We start from the raw sequence: 23,886 nt of genomic DNA, 5'->3' as shown, positions 1-23,886 counted from the left end.
TGATATGCAGTTTTTTCGGCTATCATACAGCAATCCATATCCTTTTTCCTTTCAGTCAACTCCGGGGTCGCTTTGGCACCCCATAATCTTGCGATATTCCGCTTAGCCACCATACACCCCAAGGTTACCCATATGCATTCCTTACTGGTAAGGTCTGTTTCACTCCAAAGATTTAGGATACACCACTGCACAGTTTCTGCATCACTGCAATGTGTACCTCTCGCATGCAGGATATTACCTTCTCCCAGTAGACCTGTATAGCTGGACAGTTCCATATTATGTGAAACAAGGAGCCTTCCTATCTACACCCCCTAATACAATTTGGGAGATCAAGTTTACCCATTTTTGCCACGGTTATGCGGGTAACGTATGATCTGTGGAGTACTTTTAAATGTACTAGCCTAAACCATGACCTAATGGCTACTTCCTTGGGTGAGGCTAGAGCTTCCATCCAATCCTCGTCTTCTATTTGCCCTAGGTCCTGTTCCCAGCAGGCCCAAAGGGTCAGTAGGGGATCAGCTGAATTATTCATAATTTTGCAATATATCAAAGCTGTCGCCTTCTTCGCAAGACGCTCGTCCGGCACCCTATCTTCCAGTGGTGAGGCATACAGAAGGTCCTCTCCCTTTTGAAGTTTAGCTCCTAATGCATGTCTTACTTGTAGGTATCTAAAGGTTTCTGATGGTGCTAACTGGTATTCCTGCTGCAGTGCTGCAAACAATTTAATATCCCCCTTTGCCCATAGGTCACCTAGCCTTGAGATGCCAATAAAGTCCCATTTCCTAAATCCTCAGTGTTTTCCCAAAAGCCCCAAACATGCAGAATCCCACAAGGGTATCCTCTGGGTGAGTGTGCCCTTCCGCCCAAGGGCATCTTTCCAAATCCTCAATGTAGTGGCGGTTGGTTCAAAAAAGGATTCTGCCTCATCTCCTCCGTAAATAGCCCATTGATAGACAGTCTTGTTCCAGCCTAATATGTGGAGATATGATCTAGTGACTGGGCTTCTGACTCTGGAATCTGAAGACCTGAGTTTGGATCCTATCATCAGCCCATGAAATTTGTGTTATTGTGTACAAAACCCTTAATCTTCCTTTGTCTAAAAATATAAATGCAATTGTAAATATAGTAATTGAAAATGTGCAATTCAAGGTTGTTAATCTGAGTGACGTGCGCCATCTTTTTTTTTTGCTTTCAACACCCTGCCTCAGCATGAGGTCCAATGCTACAGTGCTCCCCAGCTAGGTTTGCACTTTGCAAATGCATGCATACAGACAACTCGGGTTTAAAAGCTCAGTCTGCCCACATCCTTAGCTGCCTAAATGATTTGTTTTGTGAACATTACATAGAAATCAGTGACCTGCAATGGTTGTCTTGCATCTAAGATGTATCATAAATATATATTAACACACTTAAAGGGCTGATCTAGCAGATGTTAATGCCTATGTTTGTACTTCAAAAAGGCATGGACTAACTCTCATCACTTATAATGTTTGCTGGAAATGCAGGTCATGGGTTGTTTATTACTCTAGGTGAGGAAAATAGAGGTAAAAGCGCACAACCTTTAGTTCGGTAGAAAGTTTAACAAGTCTGTTTCAAGAACGTCTCATTAATTTCGAGCGTGCTGCTCGGGAGGCGCCTCTCGTCTTGGGCGTCTTGGAATATAACTCAAAGTAGTGCTTGCAACAACAGTGAAAGCATCCCCTAGTGCACAGCTCAATGTTCTCCTGGATCTCCCAGGATTCCTTATATGAATGTTCCACAAAGATTCAATTTGGTCAATATCCTTATTTTATTCATAAAGTATTCGGATAATTCTGTTCAATTCATATCACTTTGAATTTTCATTTCATTATTATTTATAATTCACATCGTCAGTCCAATGCATTTCGGGTATCTAGACCCTTCATCTGTGACAATAAAGCTGAAAACAAGGTACAGTAACATATTATCAGTATCCATAAAAACTAAAATATAAGTCAGACTATCATAGTGTGTCCAATACATATAGTGCGAAAACAGTGCAAAAACACCCCGTGACTTAGTGCAAAAGTGTGAATGAAACATTGATCTGAAAAAGTAGCCCTCAGGCACTCACACGTATGTAAATATCACATGAGTGTTGTCTACGACGTAGATAGGTTTATAACGCTGTAAAACATAGATTTCTGTTAGTTTATTTCCTGCTCAAACGCTCGCATCCACTAACTCTCATTAAATGTTCCAATTAACCAAACTCACTTAATAGACACGAAAGTGTCTCCTTCAGCATTTCCCCCGCCATCCAACTAGCGTATGTGATTTACACAGCGACCGTATTAGCAGCCAATCATCAAGTATAACACATTGCGTGTACGTGCGAGGTTTGTCAGCTATATCCTGATTGGACTATCTTCCGATCACATGACCCGAAGGTGTCCAATGACAACTCAAAATGGGTTACTCATGGCAATATTACGTAAATACAAACACCGGTAAAATAAAGTTTTAGAATATGCAAGTGAAAAGAGGAACTTAATGCAATATTGAATGATGTCAAAGAGCAAATTGAGAAACACACTCAAGAGATTAATGAGCGTAAGATTAGAAAGTTCAGACATGACATGTTGGACTACAAATTAGGGGAGGTGTACACGTGGGCTGACGTGTACGCCCAGAAAAGAAGAAATCGCCCGTACACCCCTTATACTGATACTTCCTCTTCAGGGAGTGATATGTCCAACAAACCCCCACCTAACAGAGATCCAGCATCTAAAAGAGGACCTCCTACCTCCCAGGAGGGAATGAACACCACCATGAGACCAACGACATCAGCGGACACAAACAGTGCGAAGGTACCTTTTTTAGAACAAAGCCCGCCCTAATAGACGACCCAGGAGGGGAAAAAGATCCCCCAGTCACAAGAAGTATAACCAAAGAGAAAGGGAAGAAGAAAACCACGGGCAGGAACACTTAGTGATTAACATCTCTGATCACAACCTTACCAATCAAGAACTTACCGTATTACAAAGAGGAACATCCTTTGTTCCAACAACTCAAACAAACTCATTAGAACTGGAGGTTAGCTTCTTTAAGCTAATGCGAAAACTCCGGCTGCACCACTTCTTTGAGAATATTGCACCTAAACCTTTGTTTCAAGAACCTGACCAACTGAAGGGCTTACGACCGAAGAGTACCTTTTTCGCCCCAATGAGTCATAAGTTGCTTGACTTATTTGAGACAATAGTGAAACAGGAACTGAATACAATTAAATGTGAGAAGAAGATCAGAACCAATATGACTAAGAAGGATCTCAGTTTACTAAGGAATCTGGCAAACAATCAGAAGATCACCTGCATAAAGTCAGACAAGGGTGGAGGTCTCGTTGTAATGAACACCACAATGTACCAAAAGAAAATTTTAGAACATTTATCCGACGGGAACACCTATGCCTCCCTTGATTACAACCCCACTCAAGAATATCTGATCAAACTCGGTGATATTGTTCAGAAAGCTAGAGACACTGGAATAATCACTGAGAAAACCAGGAATTTCCTAATCAAACTCAACCCGAGGAGTCCGACCTTTTACATGTTACCAAAGGTACATAAGAACTTACTTGATCCTCCGCTGCGTCCTATTGTCTCCACCAGAAACAGCATACATGAACCTACGGGTCAATTCATAGATAGGTACATGCAACCCACAGTACAACAGATGGCGACGTACGTCAGGGATACGTCCGTTTTCTCACTAAATTAGATGAATTGCAAATTGAGACAAATGAAAGGTTGATACTATGCACAGCGGATGTTAAATCACTATACACCTCCATCCTGCACGACGCGGGCATTGAGGCAATGGAGAAAGCAATCTTAACAACTGATTATGAGATGTCTTTTCAAACTTTTCTTTTGGAATTGGTCATATTTACACTGTACCACAGTTACTTTAAGGTTAACAACACCTGGTACCAACAACTGGTCGGAACATCTATGGGCAACTGCGCTGCCCCAGTGTATGCTAACATCTATATGAAATCTTATGAGGAACAGAATATACTAAAGAACTCAACTTGGACAGCTAATTTGAAAATGTTTGTGCGTTATATTGACGACATCTTTATTCTTTGGAAAGACACTAAAGATTCACTTGAAAACGCATTAACTGAATTGAACAGAAAGAATGACAGAATTCAACTAACCTGGGAGATATCAGATACCACCATCACCTTTTTAGATGTACGCATCAACCTACATCCAGGAAAAATAGAGACAGAAATGTTCTGAAAAATTACAGACAGGAACAACACCCTCCATTTCCAGAGCTTCCATCAGGAGTCTTTAAAACGACATCTACCGACATCACAAATGATGCGCGTGAAAAAAATCACGTCAGATCCAGTAAAAGCTCGGACGAAAATTGAAGAAATGGGTGACAGATTTCGCAACAGAGGCTATCCTGATATTCTGATCAAGCAAGCAGAACAAAAAGTTAACAACATACAGAGAACTGACTTGTTAAAGACACGCATTAAAGACAAAGACAAGAGAATGACCATAGTGTCTAAATACTCAACAGTGAGTTATAGATTCAAAAAAATTATTCAAAACCATTGGAAAATCTTGAAAGCAGAATCAAACTTTAAAAACATTTTTGATGAACCACCGATCTTTGCATTTACCAGAGGCAAGAATCTGGGAGAATTACTGAAGACAAAAACCATGCCTGAAGCAAGTTATCGTGGAACAAGACCATGTCTACAGTGTGGTCACTGTAACAACATCATTAAAGGGAACACTCTATCACACCCAATGAAAGGACATAAAATTAACCTTCGTGTCAATGCCACTTGTGATACTGCAAATGTAATTTACATGCTTAAATGTCCATGCGGGAAAGTGTATGTTGGCAAGACTACTCGAAAAATTAAAGTGAGACTAAACGAACATAAGTCAAACATTAGAACAGGCAACATGAAATCATGTATAGCAGTCCATTTCAAGGAGGCACATCATAATGTTTCTCAGTTACAGTATCTTATTCTCGAGGTGATTGAAAAAATAGAAGGGCGTGACAATAACTGCTTTTTATTACAACGAGAAAATAACTGGATATACTTGTTAAATTATTAAATAGAACAGGGGGGCCCCCTCTTACAGATAATTTCAGGTCAGGGAGTAGAGGGGAAGAAACACTACAGCATACTCGAACACTCCCTCTTGACCTATAAGTGCTTTTAACACGGCGGATACCTCACAAAGAACAGGGCATATACAAAATACATGTACAATTGCATTTGAATTTTTAGTTATTTTATTTCATTTTTTACTACTGTTTCCCACCGAAACGCGTCGACCAATTTGTGATCAATACCCTTCATTTTTTAGAACTAATGAGTCTGGACAACAGTTACAATGCTATAGGATGTCTATGGTTGTTTTGAAAGGGAATGTATGTTTAGTAAGTACGTATGTGGCTGTGTGGATGGTTCTCTACCTGGTTTGTTGAATTTTGTATTTTACGTTATTTTGGACAATCAATGAGAAATAGTTATGGAGTGACTATACTGAAAGAATTTCTCTTTTTGAATAATAATTAATTTTTATAATCACTGTATTTATATATAAAATAAAAAAATGAGATGAAAAAGTTTTGATACGAAAAAATGAAATAAAATAACTAAAAATTCAAATGCAATTGTACATGTATTTTGTATATGCCCTGTTCTTTGTGAGGTATCCGCCGTGTTAAAAGCACTTATAGGTCAAGAGGGAGTGTTCTAGTATGCTGTAGTGTACTTGTTAAATTCCCATAAGCCATTTGGTTTGAATGATCGTACCGAATTTACCTGTTATCTATAACTAATGACCTGTTTTGAACAAGCCTTGAACCTGTAAGGTAGGATGTGAACTCTATCCTTCTACTATTTTACCACTTGTTTCATTTGAGTGTCGTTTTGATTCAGCTTGTTTTCTAATCCTTCGTGTTGACGTAATTTTTTTCCCTTGCAAATTCTAAAACGTTATTTTACCGGTGTTTGTATTTACGTAATATTGCCATGAGTAACCCATTTTGAGTTGTCATTGGACACCTTCGGGTCATGTGATCGGATGATAGTCCAATCAGGATATAGCTGACAAACCTCGCACGTACACGCAATGTGTTATACTTGATGATTGGCTGCTAATGCGGTTGCTGTTTAAATCACATACGCTAGTTGGATGGCGGGGGAAATGCTGAAGGAGACGCTTTCGCGTCTATCAAGTGAGTTTGGTTCATTGGAACATTTAATGAAAGTTAGTGGATGCGAGAGTTTGAGCAGGAAATAAACTAACAGAAATCTATGTTTTACAGCGTTATAAACCTATCTACGTCGTAGACAACACTCATGTGATATTTACATACGTGTGAGTGCCTGAGGGCTACTTTTTCAGATCAATGTTTCATTCACACTTTTGCACTAAGTCACGGGGTGTTTTTGCACTGTTTTCGCACTATATGTATTGGACACACTATGATAGTCTGACTTATATTTTAGTTTTTATGGATACTGATAATATGTTAATGTACCTTGTTTTCAGCTTTATTGTCCCAGATGAAGGGTCTAGATACCCGAAATGCATTGGACTGACGATGTGAATTATGAATAATAATGAAATGAAAATTCAAAGTGATATGAATTGAACAGAATTATCCGAATACTTTATGAATACAATAAGGATATTGACCAAATTGAATCTTTGTGGAACATTCATATAAGGAATCCTGGGAGAACCAGGAGAATATTGAGCTGTGCACTAGGGGATGTTTTCACTGTTGTTGCAAGCACTACTTTGTTTATTGCTCTGCAATTCAGCAATCAATAATGTTCCTTACTTAGACCTTCACCAAGGAAATATAGTTACAGCTGTACTACTGTTGAGTAGTGCTAGTGCCCCAGGCTCTTAATTTTCCTTACTTAGACCTTCACCAAGGAAATATAATTACAATGGAGCAGCTGTACTATTGTTGGGTAGTGCTAGTGCCCCAGGCTCTTTGAGAGAGTAGCACAAAAAGCAACGATTTGAAGAAGGGGGAGTATTCTAGTGGGTGAGAACAAATGAATATGGGGTTAATAGGAGGGTGCAGCTCATTAGTGATGTCCCTGGCATTTTGTGTGAAAGATGTAATCTGTCACTGCACCATAATTTGCCATAATTTTGTTTAGACCCCCTCATTCTCATAAAGTGGGATGGAACAAGACACAGATGAGTTGGGAGTATGGCGGAGTGCATAGTGTGAAACATCTCCACCAGAGAGCAAATTCTTGCTAACCTTCTGTACAGAAAATCCTGCAAAGCCTATATCTCACTCATCATTTCCTCAATTAAAAGGAGCTTGATCACGATCTGCCCCTTTTCAGGGTGTACATGAGGACTGGCCCATACATTGTTGACACAACACAAACGTTTAAGCTCATCTTTTCATTTCTTGTCCTGCAGTGCTTCACGTCACAGTATCCTACTGTTTTGAGTATCTCTGTATATACCTCCGCTGACTCCATTTGTTTGAAGAACAACATTTTGTCTGATTTGTTTATCTTCAGTAGGGCTAGGTACCAGAAGGAAACTGGTGACAATGTTTTGCCTCTCCTAATTGCTTACAGTTTCTGTATTCTTGTGATTGTTGTGAGGCTTAAATCTGGAAACCCATGAATTCTGTTGACTTGATAAAGAGAGTCCATCTTTTTGCTGCTCTTTTTAAAATAGTGTCTCACATGTCTTCCTCTCAGAGGATTACCAGGATTGTGCCTCCACTTTCCTCATCACCTCTCATACACCTTTGAACTCTTCTTGGCCTCATGTAGCAGGATGGTTTCAAGCTCGATTAGAATGTCTATGATTTTTCCATATCCTGTGAGTTCTAGATCTATGCAGGTTTTCTAGATCTTCTACTTGATCCTCCACATTGAAGGACATGGCACAACTTTTAAACACAAACAACATTGACATTTCTTCCTTCATTTATCTTCTCTGTTGTTACAAGAATGTGCTAACCAATGCACTGATCTTAGTTCCTATTATTCCACATCTCATCACTGTGGTCCAGAACTCTCTCTCAGTTTCACCCTCACTAATTCACCGACGATGAGAGACCCCCAGCACTTCGGAAATGGAGGTGGAGTTTCTGGGTCATTCAGCCGACCCTGTTCAGTTTGACTTCTTCTGGCTAACAGCGCTGGATCTATTCAGAATGGCACTGCAACCCTCTGGGCTAACCCTGGAGGGGGTCCATTCCCGCAGGCTTGGCGAATCCGGTTGCTTTGATCCATATGACTCTCAAGACAGTACCTATAGGCTCATAAGGCAAAGTCAAAACTGACAACAGCATTACCTCCTAGTCATTTTGGGCCTCCCTTGGCAAGAACCCTAAATTCAGTGGTGAGACCGCTCACAGAGCAGACTCTGGCATTGGCCACAAACTCGATTAGAGACGTCATTTGTGTGACTAGGTTAAAATTCTGAGATAATTTCAAAGAGGAGCCACTGTTTGAACCTCTGCCCAGGACCGAAAAGTTGTCCTGTTCAGAGGAGATTTTTGATTCCGCTTGCTTTGGAAGATGAGGACTACAAATGCACGTAGGAGAATGACTCAGAACCTGATTACCTCAAGCCTCCTCAAAATATTGATACCAACCTTTATTTGGTTTACAAAATGCCAGTGGCATAGATACTTCTCCAGAAGGGGACATTGCTTACTCCTCTGGCCCTGTGTTGAAGGAGGTTTTGCCTTTCACTGCAGTAGTTATGAAGGTAGTGGAGGCCTTGGAATTGACTTTGCCTTCTGTGGAAGTGAAATTTAACTTTCTGATAGAAATTCTCACAACCCTCCACAGTCTCCGTGGAGCTCTTCCTCTCATAGACCTTTTAATGGCTGCTTGTGAAAAATATTTTAGGGCCCTGCAGCTCATAGGTATATTTCCAGACGTTATGGGTTGGGTCCAGGTGACCCACACGTTTTGCTCTCTTACCCTTCCCGGAGAGTCTGGTAGTTCAGACTTAGCCCTCAATGTAAACGCAAAACTTGTATTCCTCCATATCTTCCCCACGAGACAACTACCACTTCAGAGCGTGCTTACTGACTCATGCCTTGGTCTTGGAGGCAGGCGCCCATCCATTAATGTAAAAAGGGACCAGAGAAGTAGTGCTTTTGGAAAATAGAGGAACAGGATTTTATTCCCTTTATCTCCTGATTCCCAGGAAGAAAAGAGGCCCAAGACCAATTCTAGATCACCTTCTGAACCTATTTATCCAGCAAGACAAGTTCCGGATGCTGTCCCTGAGCCAGGTCCTGTTGGCCTTGAACTTGGTAAATTGGTTTCGCCCCTCTGTATCTAGCGTGCCTATTTTTAACTTACTTTCAGTCCTCCCTACTCACAGTCGGACTGACAACAGCCCTCACATCTTTGATAGCATGATGGCAATTATAGAAGCTTTGCTGTGATAGTCAAGTCCATATAATTCTTTACATAGATGACTGGCTGATGAAGGGGGAGTTTCCAGTGCTTAGCCAGGAACATCTCCAGCAGAAGATGAATCTTCTCCTTGACATAAACTTTACCATCAACATTTAAATGCCCCAACTCACCACCTCATACAGGCTGGCTTTTATTGGGGCATTCCTACACACAACCCTTATGAAGGCCTTTCATCCTCCTCCTCAGAGAATCACAGATATTTAAGTGGTAATATTTTGGATATGTCTGACTCAAACACAGATCGAAGTCCATCAGGCATTGCACCTGTTAGGCCTAATGGTCTCTTGGATCCTGTTGGTGCCTCATACCAGGCGGTGGATGAGGGTTCTTCAGTGATGTCTGAGTAGGCAGTGATTACAACATTAAAGGAACCTTTTGGCTCAGGTCAAAGCTCTTCAATGTTGGTGCATCAAGGTGTGCACTGGTGGATGGACCCCTATAATCTTCTAACGGGTTGCCATTTAAGTTATCTTCACCTCAAGCTGTTGTGATTACAAGGGCTTCCCTACATGGCTGGGGTGCTTATCTGGATGGCTATTGCCCAGAGTCACATGGTGCTGAGCTGAGTTGCCACCTGCCTGGGGATCGAATTGTGAACCCCGCACTCTAGGGTGAGCCGCTCTGCTCGCTGCGCCACACCTCACCCAATCCATCTGATTTGTAAGAGCCAGCTCTCTGAAGAAGGGCTAAGCTGTAAATGTTGTGTAAGAATCGTTGACGGATCACTTGGTAATCAATGTAGTCAGTGCATACATAACTAAGGCAGGTACCACCAGTGTTAAAATGTAGTTGAGGGATTTAAGAATAAATCAAACTCCTATCATTTTATGATAACATAGCTTCATTTAAATTAGATTTGAAATAAAGCTGTATAAATACAGATTTTCTCGAAGTAAATATCTTAAAGTTGATACCTGTTCAAAGACATAGATTGCTTAATTCAGGACCTCTTGAGACGAGCAGGAATCTAAGGGATTGATCCATCACAACATGACTTTAGCTATCTGCTTGAAAATCTGAAGCCATTACATTTTCCGCCTGTGAGTCTTACTTTACCACTGTCAGTCTTGAACACGGTACAGTAATTTAAGTCTTTGGCTGCGCTGTTTTGGTAAAAACTGACCTGTTTTGTAGCATCGAAAGTATCATAACAACACGCCCGTCTAAAGTGAGACCTTATGGGGAGAGACGTCAAGCCCAGGAATGTTTCCAAAATAAAACATGCTCATCTATTCCCAGGCATGTGTTTAAATGTGAAACTGCAAACGAATTGTCAAATAAGAACATTGTACTCAGATTACACGCAAAATAAGGATGCACAAAGTCTTTTTGGTGTTAGTTTTTTCAAGGTGGAGTTCAGGGACAGGCCCTGTTCTTTTTGGGATATTTCTCGAAGCACTTCCCACATCCATGTGAAGTTGAAACATATTTTAGGGATAGTTTAGGGCAGTGGCGGCTTCTTTGCTAAGGCGGAGGAGCTTAGCCCCACTACTTTAAGAGCAGTGCAGCAGAAAAATAAATGATAATAACCTTGTTAATATCATTATACTTTTCACTATGGGCTGGGTTAGGGCACGGCTGGGTTTACAAGGGGAGGAGTGGTTTGCACACTCCATATGCGCATGACTGGTTGACCGGCCCTCTTGGTCCGGCCAAACAGTCATGCAAACTTTGCATATTCGCCACCAGGCTGTATTCACAGCCTGGTGAGGAAAATGCCCAGCTTCCCAATCCCCGTCTGAGCGCTGAACAACGGTGCTCAGCCCAGTCACAACGCTGCATTGCAGCGTTATGATTGGCTTATGGGAGGGAGTGTGTGTGCTTCTTTCCGCTACCGAAGAGGAGAAGGCGGCGTGTGCAGGGACTGAAAGGGAGAGATGGCGGCCAGCAAACGGTACGTGGTTATTTTAATGTTAATTTTTGTCTCCCCCCCACCCCCTCCCCACCTGCCTGCCACCTCCGTTTCCTGCCAGCCACCACTCGTTTAGGGTAGCAGTTGCTATCCCATTTGTCTTCCTGTAACTTCCATGAAGTGCTTTGCAACTCTTGCAATTTAACAAATTGAACCGATAGGTATGCTGTGAACTATCCCTGCTTTGTTGGCTGAGTGTTAGTGCTTAATATTTCTGTTTATTAACATTAGACGTTGCCTTACAAAAGGCCATGGATAGCAGCAGAGAAATCACACACCCTCTGACCCGATAATATCCAGTGGCTTATCTCTGCTCACACCACAATCTTCTAGTGGCTTCTGCTTCCATGGAAGTGGCAAGTAGAAAATACAAAAAGTAAACATGTCTAGTAGAATCTAGAGTCCGTTCTTCTCCTGTTATTGCTTTTATGGTCGCAGAGATCAGAGGGGCCATAGGGTAAAGTAGGGGTACGGCTGATATTCTGAACTGACGTCCATGCATGCTGCTCCTTGGAGCTTTCATAAAAGTTTCTTTAAAGAAATTAAAGTATCCATGTCAGTATAGCAGATTTTAATGTATTTTAGTTTTTTTGTTTAACAGATGTTACAACTTTACCCCTGATGAAGGAACCGCTAGGGTCGGAAGTGCATCGGGGTTTAATGAAACAGATGATGGGCATCTTGGATTACATATATTAATGGAATGACACAGATGTAAAACTCAAAAGGGTCATAACGAAGACATTTTTCAACTCATCATCATCATCATCATCAAACAAGCTTTATTCGACAATTGTCATAAAAGCATATAATACAACGATACTATATAAAATTAATCGATAGAAAAAATAAATAGTGTTAAAATTACAAGACACAAGATAAAATTCATTGATGATAATACTTCGTGATTCAAAAGGTACTTAAATAAATTTTTCAAGACCAAGAATTTTAAAATACCCTGGAGGGGAGATTATCCTTCCAACAGTTTGCTTCTAATTGCCCATGCCCAGCCTAGGAATTTGGCCACGGCTACATAGACAGGGGGGGTTGGTGCAAGTGCAGATTATTCTAACAGCAACCATCCCGCTCCTGGTACCCAATAATCTACACATTGGTCTTAACCAGGTCCGTCGAGGTGCTGCATACACAGGACATTCAAACAGTAGATGGTTAATAGTTTCAGTACGGGCCAGGCAACCAGGGCAGGCAACCTTGCCTCCACTGGTCCATCTGTAAGTAAACGCTCTGACTGGTAAGCTTCCGATTCTCAGTTGGAAATAGAGCTTACGGTCTAGGAGTTTTGTAATAACATCCCAAAAGGCTTCAAAGTTGACCTTTGAAGTCCAAAAAAATACCAGTCAGGGAGAGAGGAGCAGTGGACCTAAAAGCTTTAGAGGCCACGACCTTCCAATACAGGCTTTTTAAGACCTTTTTAGGAGGAAACCTAGCATTTACTGGATCTTCCCACAATTCCCCCAGGCCTAGGTCCCTTAGTACCACCCGAATGTTGGCTAGGCACTTAATCTTGTGAAAAATGTCACACTTGATTACGTCCGTTAGCCCCTTAGCAAAAATTTCCAATTCGGGCGTGGTCCACATCCGCCTCCAGTATAAAACTGGACGCAATAAGAGCAATTGGACTCATTCCCATGTCGTAAAACAAAGGGTTCATGGGGGTGCTCTGGGGTAATTTGATGAGATTTCTAAGGAAACGATTTTCAGATACTGTCATTCCTCTTAAATTCTCAAACCCCCAAATTTCAACACCATATAAGGTGGAACTAGCCACTTTGCCATTATATACTGATAATACCGGGGCTATTGGCTTAGTAAGGGTCCTAGAGTGTTCGAGACTCAATGCTCCGGCGAGCTGGCGGTTTTAAGGGTAGCCATCTCTACCTGCTGGTTCCAAGAAAGATTGTGCTGTATGCAGACCCCCAGGTAACTAAAAGCTTGGACCTTCTCAAGTGGTAATTTATTCATGGTTACGGTACCTTTGAAAGATTTTGCTTCATTAAAAGATATGAATTTTGATTTTAAAACAGTCACTTCCAAACCACGAGCGGAGCAAAAGTTTTCGAAAATCATTAAGGCCTTTTTCAATCCACTCGGGGTTTTTGCTATAATCAGACAGTCGTCGGCAAACATAAGAATGGGGACTTTTGCTCCAGCCAGGATAGGGGCATCGATATTAGAATCAATCAGTATTTTTGCCACATCGTTAATATACATGGAAAATAAAGTTGGCGCTAAAACGCAGCCTTGCCGCACCCCTCTGTCTACAGGGAACTGGATGGTAACATTACCAGGGCAGCCCCACCTGATCTGCGCAAAGTTGTGCTCATGAAGTTTTTTAATTAATGAAAGAAGGGGTCTGGGCATGCCCATGTCATGGAGCACACACTACAAGGTTGCGCGAGGAACAAGGTTGAATGCTGCCCTTAGATCAATAAAGGCAGCATATAGGCTCCCCCCTCCAATTAGCACAGTCTTCCAGTACAGCATAGAAAAATGCAACACTTGATCGACTGTGCTAATGGAGGCTCTGAATCCTGCCTGTAGGTGAGATAAAATTTTCTGATCCTGTTCCCATGCCAAAACCTTGTTAAGAATCAACCTGCCAAAGATCTTTTGCATGGTGTCAATCAGGCTAATTGGGCGGTAGTTGCCAGGTAATGATTTGTCCCCTTTCTTGAATACAGGAATGATTTCGTCCCCATTCCAAGATTGTGGTATCGGAGCTCCTTTGGCAATCGCATTTGCTAAAAGCAATATGTACCTACCCCAGGAGTCTTTGTCCTGCAAGAATATATCTGCAGGTACTCCATCGATCCCGGGCGCTCTTCCAGGGACCACTAGATCTAGGGCATGATACACGTCGCCTAAAACAAATGCATCGTCCAGAAAAGGTAAATATGGAACTTCCATAGATGAGTTTAATTCCACACCCCTGGCATATTGCGGTTTGAAATAGGTCACGCATTCTTCTTGTGGAACCCAATTTTGTGGCTTTTCTGGGGTGCCCTCATTACCCCATTTGAGAACGTTCCAAAACCGACTCGAGTCTTTTTGGGCTCCTGCAGCCTTTAATTTTGCCACCTCTCCTCATCCCAGGCACGCTTAGATTTAGAGACTGCATTTTTGTACGCTGCCCTAGCAAGCCGGATGTTCCTGCTTGAATCGCGTTTAATAGCTCTACCTAGATCTAAGCGGGCTTGCCTACATTCCCCCGAGAACCAACGCGGTGGTCAGGGTGTTCGGGATCCGTTAGGCTTACAAGGCCTGACAAATATGCTTCTTAGAGCACCAAAAAAGGATTTATGGATCCTGGTTCCCTTTTCTAAGGCTGAAGCCAGGGGCCCTTTGCTGGCTTGTTCAACCAATTCGCACGTTGCTTGTACTAGCTTGCTTGATATAAAATCAATATTCTCTTGAGAATCCGAGACTTTGGCCCATCGGACATGGCGCATTTCGTTTGAGATAACTATATCAGGGGAAGAGTTCACACCCAGCCTCTCTCCAGCGGCAGTTGCCTTCCAATAGGTCAGTGACATACATAGAGGGTTGTGATTGCTCTCATCCCTATCAACAATTGACATATCCTCAAGATATTTCCATAGGCCCAAACTGATCAGGATATAGTCAATTCTGCTCTCACGCTGTCCACTCCTAAACGTGGTGGCCCCTGTCTTGTCTTCATCGGTCCTGCCGTTGGTCGCTCTCAAGCCTTTATTCAGGCAGAGTGAATTTAGTTGGATTACTAATTCTGTCCACCTTTTGACTGGCTCCAGCTCGAGCTTGGGTACTCCCCACTCTCTGTCTTCCTCATCCGAGATATTCCAATCGCCACATGACAAGGGCTCAAAGGTCGTATTCAAATCTCCCCCTAGAATTATATAAGAATGCAGAGAGTGGCATTCTTTAAGATCTTCCAGGAGGGCGAAAACTTCAGATTTCTTTCCCCCGGTGCTTCGGGCATACAGGTTATAGATGTGAATGGGCTCTTTATTTCGAAACTTGAGAATGAGAATCTATAAATCCCTGTGATTGGAGGGAAGGGGCTTGATAGTAACATCGAGGTCCTGTCTAACCCAAATCGATAGACCGCCAGATGGGCGACCTCTCCCTCCCTTTTCTGCAGGGATACTATAATTTAAATACCCTGGAAAATGTAGCGCTTCCAATAACCAGGTTTCCTGGAATAAACATATTTCATGCTGGCTAATAAAAGAAGCCCATTCAGGGGAATCTACTTTGGATTTCAATCCAGCTACATTCCAGGACAAAATTGATCTGGATTTACAAAAACCAAGTGAAGAGCCGTCATTTTGACTTTCATCAAGGATCGTGTTTTGCATGGTGGTTAAAGAAACCGCAAGGGACGTCTGAGACTGTACTGGAGTGGTAGTACCCAAGATAGTTGATATACCTAGCGATGAATTTTCGCCATCCCTTCCCTCATTACAGCCCACTAGACTTGATAGTCAGTCATTACAATCTAGTCCAGAGTTACCTACAGTAATACCTCTAACTCGTGTTTCAGATTCAGTCAGCCAGTTTAGCGGGGGGTGGATCTCATTTGGATCCTAGAGTGATCTGGAGAACAACTTCTAAACTCCAGATTTATTAGGTCTTCCACTAGCTTTGGGTTATTAAAAGTTAGTTTGATACACTCACATGAATCCCGAGGGAAGGAGAGCCTCTCAGCACTAAGGATATCCTCTCTAATGACAGACCTGCAACCCCTGACGTACCTAATCCAGTGGATTGCTTTATTGGTTAGGGATTCGGTGGATTCCTGGTCCCTAGCGTAACTCAACTTGGGGATATTAACCAAATACACAATTGGAGATTTTCTTGAGTAAGGATTAGAGTGGGCGGCACTCATGCTTGATGGGACTTTTCTTTTCACTGGGAGGCTACTTACAGGTTGATGGATATATAGGGAAGAGGTGTGGCGCCGCGGCCAGGGCGACTGACGCTGGAATCTGGGGATCAAGGGTTCGATCCCCGGCTCCGGCGGCAGGGGTCTGCCCAGCATCATGTGACTCTGGGCAATAGCTCGCTTAATCTTCCCGACGGCCCCCAGCGCCTAGAGACCCTTACGGGTGATTGTGCGCTTTACAAATGTGGATTATTATTATTATTATTATTATTATTATTATTAGATCTACCGCTAATATTAGAATCACCACCCACTTTCCCTGGTTGGTTATCTGCTACAGTTGGAATCATTTGCCCAGGGCCATTACCACAAGCGCATCGGACGCATCGGACTTGCGGTACTCCCCTCCCTGTCCTTACTACCTCGCTGAATGGAGTGCCTAAAGGTACAGAAACGCTTGGGGGGTGGGGGGGGGGGAATGCCACGGTTAGTTAGCTCTGCTACATGGGTTTTACTTGAACCACTTTTTTCCAAAGTGGCAATACAAGTTGAGCATTGGCCCAAATCCGACCTCCTGCTATTTACTGCGACAGTGAGACTGTCAATTTTGTCTTGCATGCCCTCTACCAGATTACACAGATGCTTAACTATTGCAAGCAGTGAGTTGCTATCTACATCTGTTTGTGGAAAAGTCCCAAGAATACATGGCATATGGCATACACCTTCGTTTCGTGGGACGTCTGCCATTGGAGTTTCGGAACCAGGTTTGCAGCCACTGTTATTATTTTGGGCCAAAATAGCAAACCTATTACTACAGGGCAAAGCTATTGGGTCGTTCTGGCGGGGAATAGCAAAGGGGGGGGGGACTGTGCTTGTTCTAAATCATGGACTATACATGCATTACCCCCATCAGTAATCACAGATTTTACACCACCCCTGCGTTTGATTTATTCAAAAACATTTCAGGGATTACCGCTGCACCCCGTTTGGGCTCTTTTCCTGCATCGACTAACGTGACGCTGAAACCCTCTTGGCCCCTCCCCCTTGGGTGAGGGGTAGCAGTCAGTAAGGCCTCACAGTCCTCAATCAGGCCACACATACGATCCATGACACAGTTTCCCCCCGCATGAATCATACGTTTCCTCAGTGGCTTTGGTTTCGTCTTCCTAGCTTTTTTCCCATCCTTGGGCGTCACACCCAAACCCTCAGTCACGTCCTCCGTGATTTTCCTTTTCCCCATAATTTCAGTATATGCGGCTGCAAGAACACACGTAAGAAAATGAATCACACAGTACCTTCAGAAGGCGTTGTCAAAGGGGGGTGGCCCGACCCGGCCTCCTCCGGCCCCCGACGGCCACAGACGGCCCGCCCTTTGCCCGGGCTTAGCCCGGCGCGTCCCGCGCGCGTCCCGCGCTGCGGTACACCGGCTGGCCGTTTGAAGAGCTGTACTTGGTCCAGCTGCGACGGTCGGCGGCCGTTCCCCTCACAGCGCTCCGCGGACCTTGTGGCACACTGGCCTCACAGCAGCTAGGGGGGCAAGAACCAGCGGATGAAAAATACCCCCAGCAGGTGAGTAGAATCCTGAAGAGCGTGTTCCACGCTGCGGTACACAGGTTGGACTTTTGAAGAGCCCTGGCGCTGCCTGATGAAACCAATGGCAGGTGCCTGGGCTGAGACTGGGGCTTCTGGGAGTTGTAGTTGGTCCAGCTGCGACGGTCGGCGGCCGTTCCTCTCACGGCGCTCCGCGGACCTGGTGGCACACTGGCCTCACTGGCCTCACAGCAGCTAGGGGGGCAAGAACCAGCGGATGAAAAATACCCCCAGCAGGTGAGTAGAATCCTGAAGAGCGCGTCCCCATTTTTCAACTCATTTAATCAACATATTACAAAATATACCTTTGAACATTGTAGATATAATCATTTTCGGAATACTACGAAATATAAGAGAGTAAGAAAGGCAATTATAGAATCTCTACTCTGTGAACCAGGGGACTTGTGTCCTTCAGTGGACAGCAAGCACTAAAATTAGACTGGGTGTAACAGGACTTAGCTATACTTTATCAGCTTTGGTTAAGTGGCAAGGGTTGATTTTAAGTTTCAGAATCCATGAAACATTACTGAACCTGTTTTCTTTGCTTATGTAGGGTGTTCTCCTAATGCCCAGCATACAGCAAGCGACCAATTCAGGAAAGCAGCCTCACACTAATGCTGAAACTGGAACAGAACATTCACAATAGGAATGGCACAAGAACTTACTGATGGAGACTACTAGCTGCAGATTCAGAAACTTTTTTTAGCACCTCTGTATGCTGGAAGGTGGTGCCGTACGGCACCGCACTGATGCCGTTCTGCCACAGAATTGACGTGCCACCTTCGCACTCTGACACCATTTCCTTTCTTTCCACACTTCTAGAAGCTGATCCACAGCTTCGCTCAGAGACCACTTTTTGCATTTTCTTTTACCAAATGTTTTAACAGTGCAAGGAATATCTCCCCCTGAGGTCACCGGTTTTAAGCCCTATAAGGACTGTCACAAACAGATGCCTGTGACAGATCCCCACCAGGTTTGCCTGTGGTGTCTGGGGTCGGGCCACGACTCGAAGGTGTGCAGGGCTGCGCATCAATGAACCTGCAGGCCATCAGGGAATGAGAGGCAAAACTTTATGTTGCCAAGCACACCAAGTCACAGTGCTGGAACTACTTCACGTAGCTCTTGAGGCCGGTCTTCATCGTACTCCAAATCTTCAGATAAGCATAAGAAATAAGAAGTTGAAGCGGAGGTCTGCTCCTTCACGCCATTACCACTACCCTTATGAAGTGCATGGGCGACACCAATGACCCTGTTCCTGCTCCCAAAGTCAGCTGACTTCAGAGACAATTTTGCAGCTAGTTCTAGCACAACCCAAGTTTCCGAGGCCTTCAGCCACACCTCGCCAAATCAGAGCTCAGCCATGCTCCAGAGTTCTTTACAGACTCCCTCTATTGCTCCTTTGTGCCCCATGAAGCCATGGCCACAGAAGAATTTGCATCCTACGCCATGGTCATGTGTAGGGGAGCTGAGGTCCTTGACCTCCAGCTTCCCACTATAGAGGTGAAAAATTACATATTGATGGAAGTCCTGCAACCTGGCCAGACGGCTTCTAAGCCTCTTCTACCTTTAAATAATACCCTACCAGGGGCTTGGACTCCACAGTCCTTTACGGCTTCTCACCATCAAAACTATGTTTCTAGTCACCATCACTTCAGCATGATGTGTAAATGAGCTTAAGGCTTTGTGTGTTCATCCTCTATATACCACCTTCTTCCCCCACAGGCTGGTTATGCTTACTAGGGCATCCTTTCTCCCAAATGTTATGACATCATTTCACATTGGCCAATCCATCTCTCTGCCGGCATTCTATGCACTGTCCATCGCATTCATCTAAGTAGGAGGTGAGGCTCCATCGCTTGACCTTAAGAGAACGCCAAGCTTCTACATCAGTCCCACCAAAGACCATTTGGTGGATGATCACCTGTGTGTGGGATTGTCTGAGCAAAAAAAATAGAGGCTGCACAAAAGCATACCATCTCCCATTGGATGGTCCTTTGCATTAAGATCGTTATGCATTGGCAAATAACCAAACTCTGAAAAACAATATATGCCCATTTCGCCAGGGCCATCCCTGTCCTAGACATAGTGCAGGCAGCTACGTGAACGTCACTTCATATGTTCACGAAGCACCATTGCATGGACAGCAAAGTCCGCTGAGCAGGGCACTGTGACTAATTGGTCTTGCAGGACTTTCTAGTTTGAGTTCATCCACTGTCTTCCTCCATTATGTATTGCTTTGGTACCTATGCAAAATGTGAAGAACCTGCAGGGAGAAGTCTTTGGTAACACACTTTCTGGTAGAGACTTTTCCCTGCTTGATCTTCCACTATCCCTTGAAAATGAATTCAATACACTGAATTATATTATGCTTCAATGGTGAATGCAGCTAATAAGCCCAGTAGAGTAGCAAGGATGCCATGGGGCATGGTGCAAACAAGGAAAATGGTACTCTTGACCCGTTGCAGTAGTAAAATATAGTAATTTTGATTGTTCAACCACGTTGCCACCCTGGTTGATGCCTAATATCCACCACCTCTTTCAACCGATCACTAGAACCGCTGCACCAGGACCCTTATTAGCCATTGCGCACATCTGCTACTGACAGAGCCTTTACTTGACGCGTTCGGTGATCCCGTATGCACCTGCGCTGCCCCTCCTAGGTATGTCTAGACACACCGCCATCACATCTGGGGCTGAGCTCACCACATGGCATCAATCAATCATAGCATTTATAAAGCGCACTACTTACCCATGAGGGTCTCAAGATGCTGGCCGGTGGGGAATGCTTCTACTGCTCAAAAAGCCAGGTCTTGAGGAGTCTTCTGAAGGTCAGCAGGTCTTGGGTCTGCCATAGGTGGATGGGGAGGGTGTTCCAGGTCTTGGTGGCGAGGTGGGAGAACGATCTGCCACCGTAGGTCGCTCTTGGAAAGCTGGGGACTGTGGCATGTGCGATGTTGGCGCAGCTGGCGGGTGGGGGTGTAGGAGCTGAGTCGTCTGTTGAGGTATGTTGATCCGGGGTTGTGGAGTGCCTTGTGTGCGTGGGTGAGGAGCTTGAAGGTTATCCTCTTGTTTGCTGGGAGCCAGGGCAGGTCTATCAGGTGGGGTGTGATGTGGCTGCGGCAAGGGATGTCGAGGATTAGGCGTGCAGAGGCGTTCTGGATGCGTTGAACCCGTTTCAGGAGTTTGGCTGCGGCTCCTGCGTAGAGGGCGTTTCCGTAGTCCAATCTGCTGCTGACGAGAGCCTGGGTGACCGTTCTTCTCGTTTGGGTGGGGATCCACTTGTAGATCTTGCGGAGCATGCGGAGGGTTTTGAAGCAGGAGGAAGAGACGGCGTTGACCTGCTTAGTCATGGAGAGGGTGGACTACATACACTGGGAGATCTGTACAGAGATGGTGTCTGCTGCCCTACGAGGACCTGGCAGGAGACGCAGATTTGCCCCAGGGGTGATTTTTACTACACAACTCGTTACTGGTCTTGTTCACACATTTGTGGGCCGATATGGCCAGTGAACCACAGTCGCATTTAGTAGTATAATACTTACAGGTTATGGGGAAGGATAGTGACATTGTGCATTGGGTAACTGCCTCATTACTGACACGCTTGCGAGTCCGTTGAGAGGAAGATCACAATCGTCCCTGGACAGATCAGGAGTGGACAACGATCTTGGCAGGACCCACACACATCCCACGGAATGTGAAATTCCAGCTCATACAATTTTTTGTCATACACAGAGCATACCTAACCCCTCCAAAATTAATATATATTTTTATCGGACAGGCTCTGCTTGCCCCCAATGTGTTCTAGTTGGGGCTGATCTGCTCCACATGTTATGGTACTGCCCTGCCTTGCACGCCTACTGGCAAGATATCATAACCTGATTATCCCACTCTGCACACCTTCAGGAAGAGTCTCAAGACCTGGCTCTTCGATTGACCCGTAGCTGCAATGCCCTACCCCACTCCCCCCACTGCCTTGAGACCCTCACGGGTGAGTAGCGTGCTTCACAGTTCTCTGAGTGATTGATTGAATCTTATGGTGTTTTCCCCTGTCTCCTTGCTTTCTGACCTCCTGGATTAGTGTCTCTGCGCACTTACTCTCTGCTGTTCAGTGTTAAAGTGCAAGTGTTCCGATTGTATATTGTATTATTGATTGAAATTTCCATGATTGGCATTATTTATTTACTGGTAAGTCCTTAGAAAAGTGCACTGAGAGTGTCAGGGCCTGTCAATAAAATGCTGTTAGTGGGCCTGCAGCACTCGCTGATTGTGCCACGACACAAGCAGCCTCAAAAAGGGTTCTCAGACCTGCCACTGCAGTGTCTGCACTCAGTTTTTACTGCCATGTCAACTTGACAAATGCACCCACTTGCCAAGCCCTAACCTTCTCTTTTATTACATGTGAGTCACCCCTAAGGTAGGCCCAATGTGCCCCTATGGGTAGAGTGCAGTGCATTTGGAAGGTAGGACATGTACTAGTGTGTGTGACATGTCCTGTGTCCTGATAGTGAAATATAGTATATTTCGTTTTTTTACTGTTGAAAGGCTATATGTCCCATAGGATAGAATGGGGAATATTTTGTAAACATTTTACGAGTATGTCCTTCCATTAAGACAAGATAGAGAAATGTAGCTTAGTATGCCTGAACTCAGAATTATAGAAATGCATCTTTTATTGAAGATGATTTTTATGTCCTGTGATTGAAAATAACACTGTTAGAAAATAGATATTTTCTTGCTTAGCTATCCTGTGTGCCTCTGCTGGGTTGTGGATTGACTGTCTGGCTTTGGAATGACAGGGGCTGGGGATGTGTATTCCCTTCAAACAGCCACTGGGGGGCGTCGGAGCTGAGCTGAATAGACCTGGGCTGCATTATGAGTAGTGGGAGGAGATTTCCTTGCACCTGAATGGGCCTGGTTTGCCTTGAACAATGCCGTCTCCACCTCCTGCCAGGAAGCTGGACCAGAGAGGACCAAACTGGTTTGGACTGAGCACAGACGCTCTCTGCCCAAGAGAAACCGAGTATAAAAATAGGGGTCTAGACCCCAGAACTTTAAAACTCGCTAGAATCAAGGAACCAGCCAAGAAAAATAGCCGGAAAAACTGCCAGGAGAAGTACTGCCCCTTAGCTGTTTTGTTGCTTTGTTGGGTTGGGTTGCAGTTGCTGCTTCAGCCTTGGGCAGTGAAAGGACTGGACTAAACTTTCTTCACTTGTCGCTGAGTATCTCCGAGGGCTTGAAATAGAACTTGCCTCATGTTCACTAAGTCTCAGGGACAGCAAAGACTTCACTTACCTCTGGGTACCACCTCAGGAACTGTGGGTTTCTGTTGCCACAGATGGGGAAAGCAACCAACACTGCCGTGGTCTTCATGTCCTCAAGGCACCACAGAGGGCACCGCCTCACTTTGCATCACAATCTCTGACTCATTGTCAGTGAAATTGCTCTCCCTCCCTCGCAGCTCCTCCATTAAGTGAGGCCTTCCCCCGAGCCCCTGCATTCTTGACTGTTGGTGTTCGAGGCCCTCCTCCACCCGCAGGCTTCACCTGCCCCTCATCACTGGTGGTCCAGTGGACCTCTGTCTCCATTCTCTTGCTCCGCTTTTTCTCTCTTGTTTTACTCGTTTTTTCCCTCACTTTTATCTCCCCCTTCACTCTCCTTCTGGGTCTTAAACTCCATTTTCTCAATCTCCCCCTTTCACTCTCCTATGTCCTCTGTGTCTTTCCTCCACTCTTACTTGCACTTTTGCTGCTTTATTTGCACTTTTCTCTCGCGGCCCCTCCCCCCAGCATGACCAGTGCGACCGGCCCAATCCAGCTCCCCTCCCTTAATGGTGGCCACTGTGCGGCCACTATGCGGCCGCGCTGCCGGGGCGCCAAAGGCAAGCCCATCTGCACCCATCCGCGACCCGACTGCGACCAGTGCCAGGAACCCTGGATCTCTGCACCGCCAAGGCTACGACCCAGTGGCACTCCACACTCTCAACCCAGGCCGTAACAACAACTG

General features: G+C 44.5%; 1 protein-coding gene across 4 annotated transcripts in view; it reads left to right on the top strand.

The window, feature by feature from the left end:
- Nucleotides 1-23,886, top strand: part of BBS9 (Bardet-Biedl syndrome 9) — a 1,968,820-nt gene that overhangs the window by 1,411,100 nt on the left and 533,834 nt on the right. The gene's annotated exons all lie outside the window — the stretch shown is intronic.

This window comes from Lissotriton helveticus, chromosome 4_1 (genome assembly GCF_964261635.1).
Source record: "Lissotriton helveticus chromosome 4_1, aLisHel1.1, whole genome shotgun sequence".
NCBI classification, from domain to species: Eukaryota; Metazoa; Chordata; class Amphibia; order Caudata; family Salamandridae; genus Lissotriton; species Lissotriton helveticus.
This window is presented reverse-complemented; position numbering and strand designations above follow the sequence as displayed.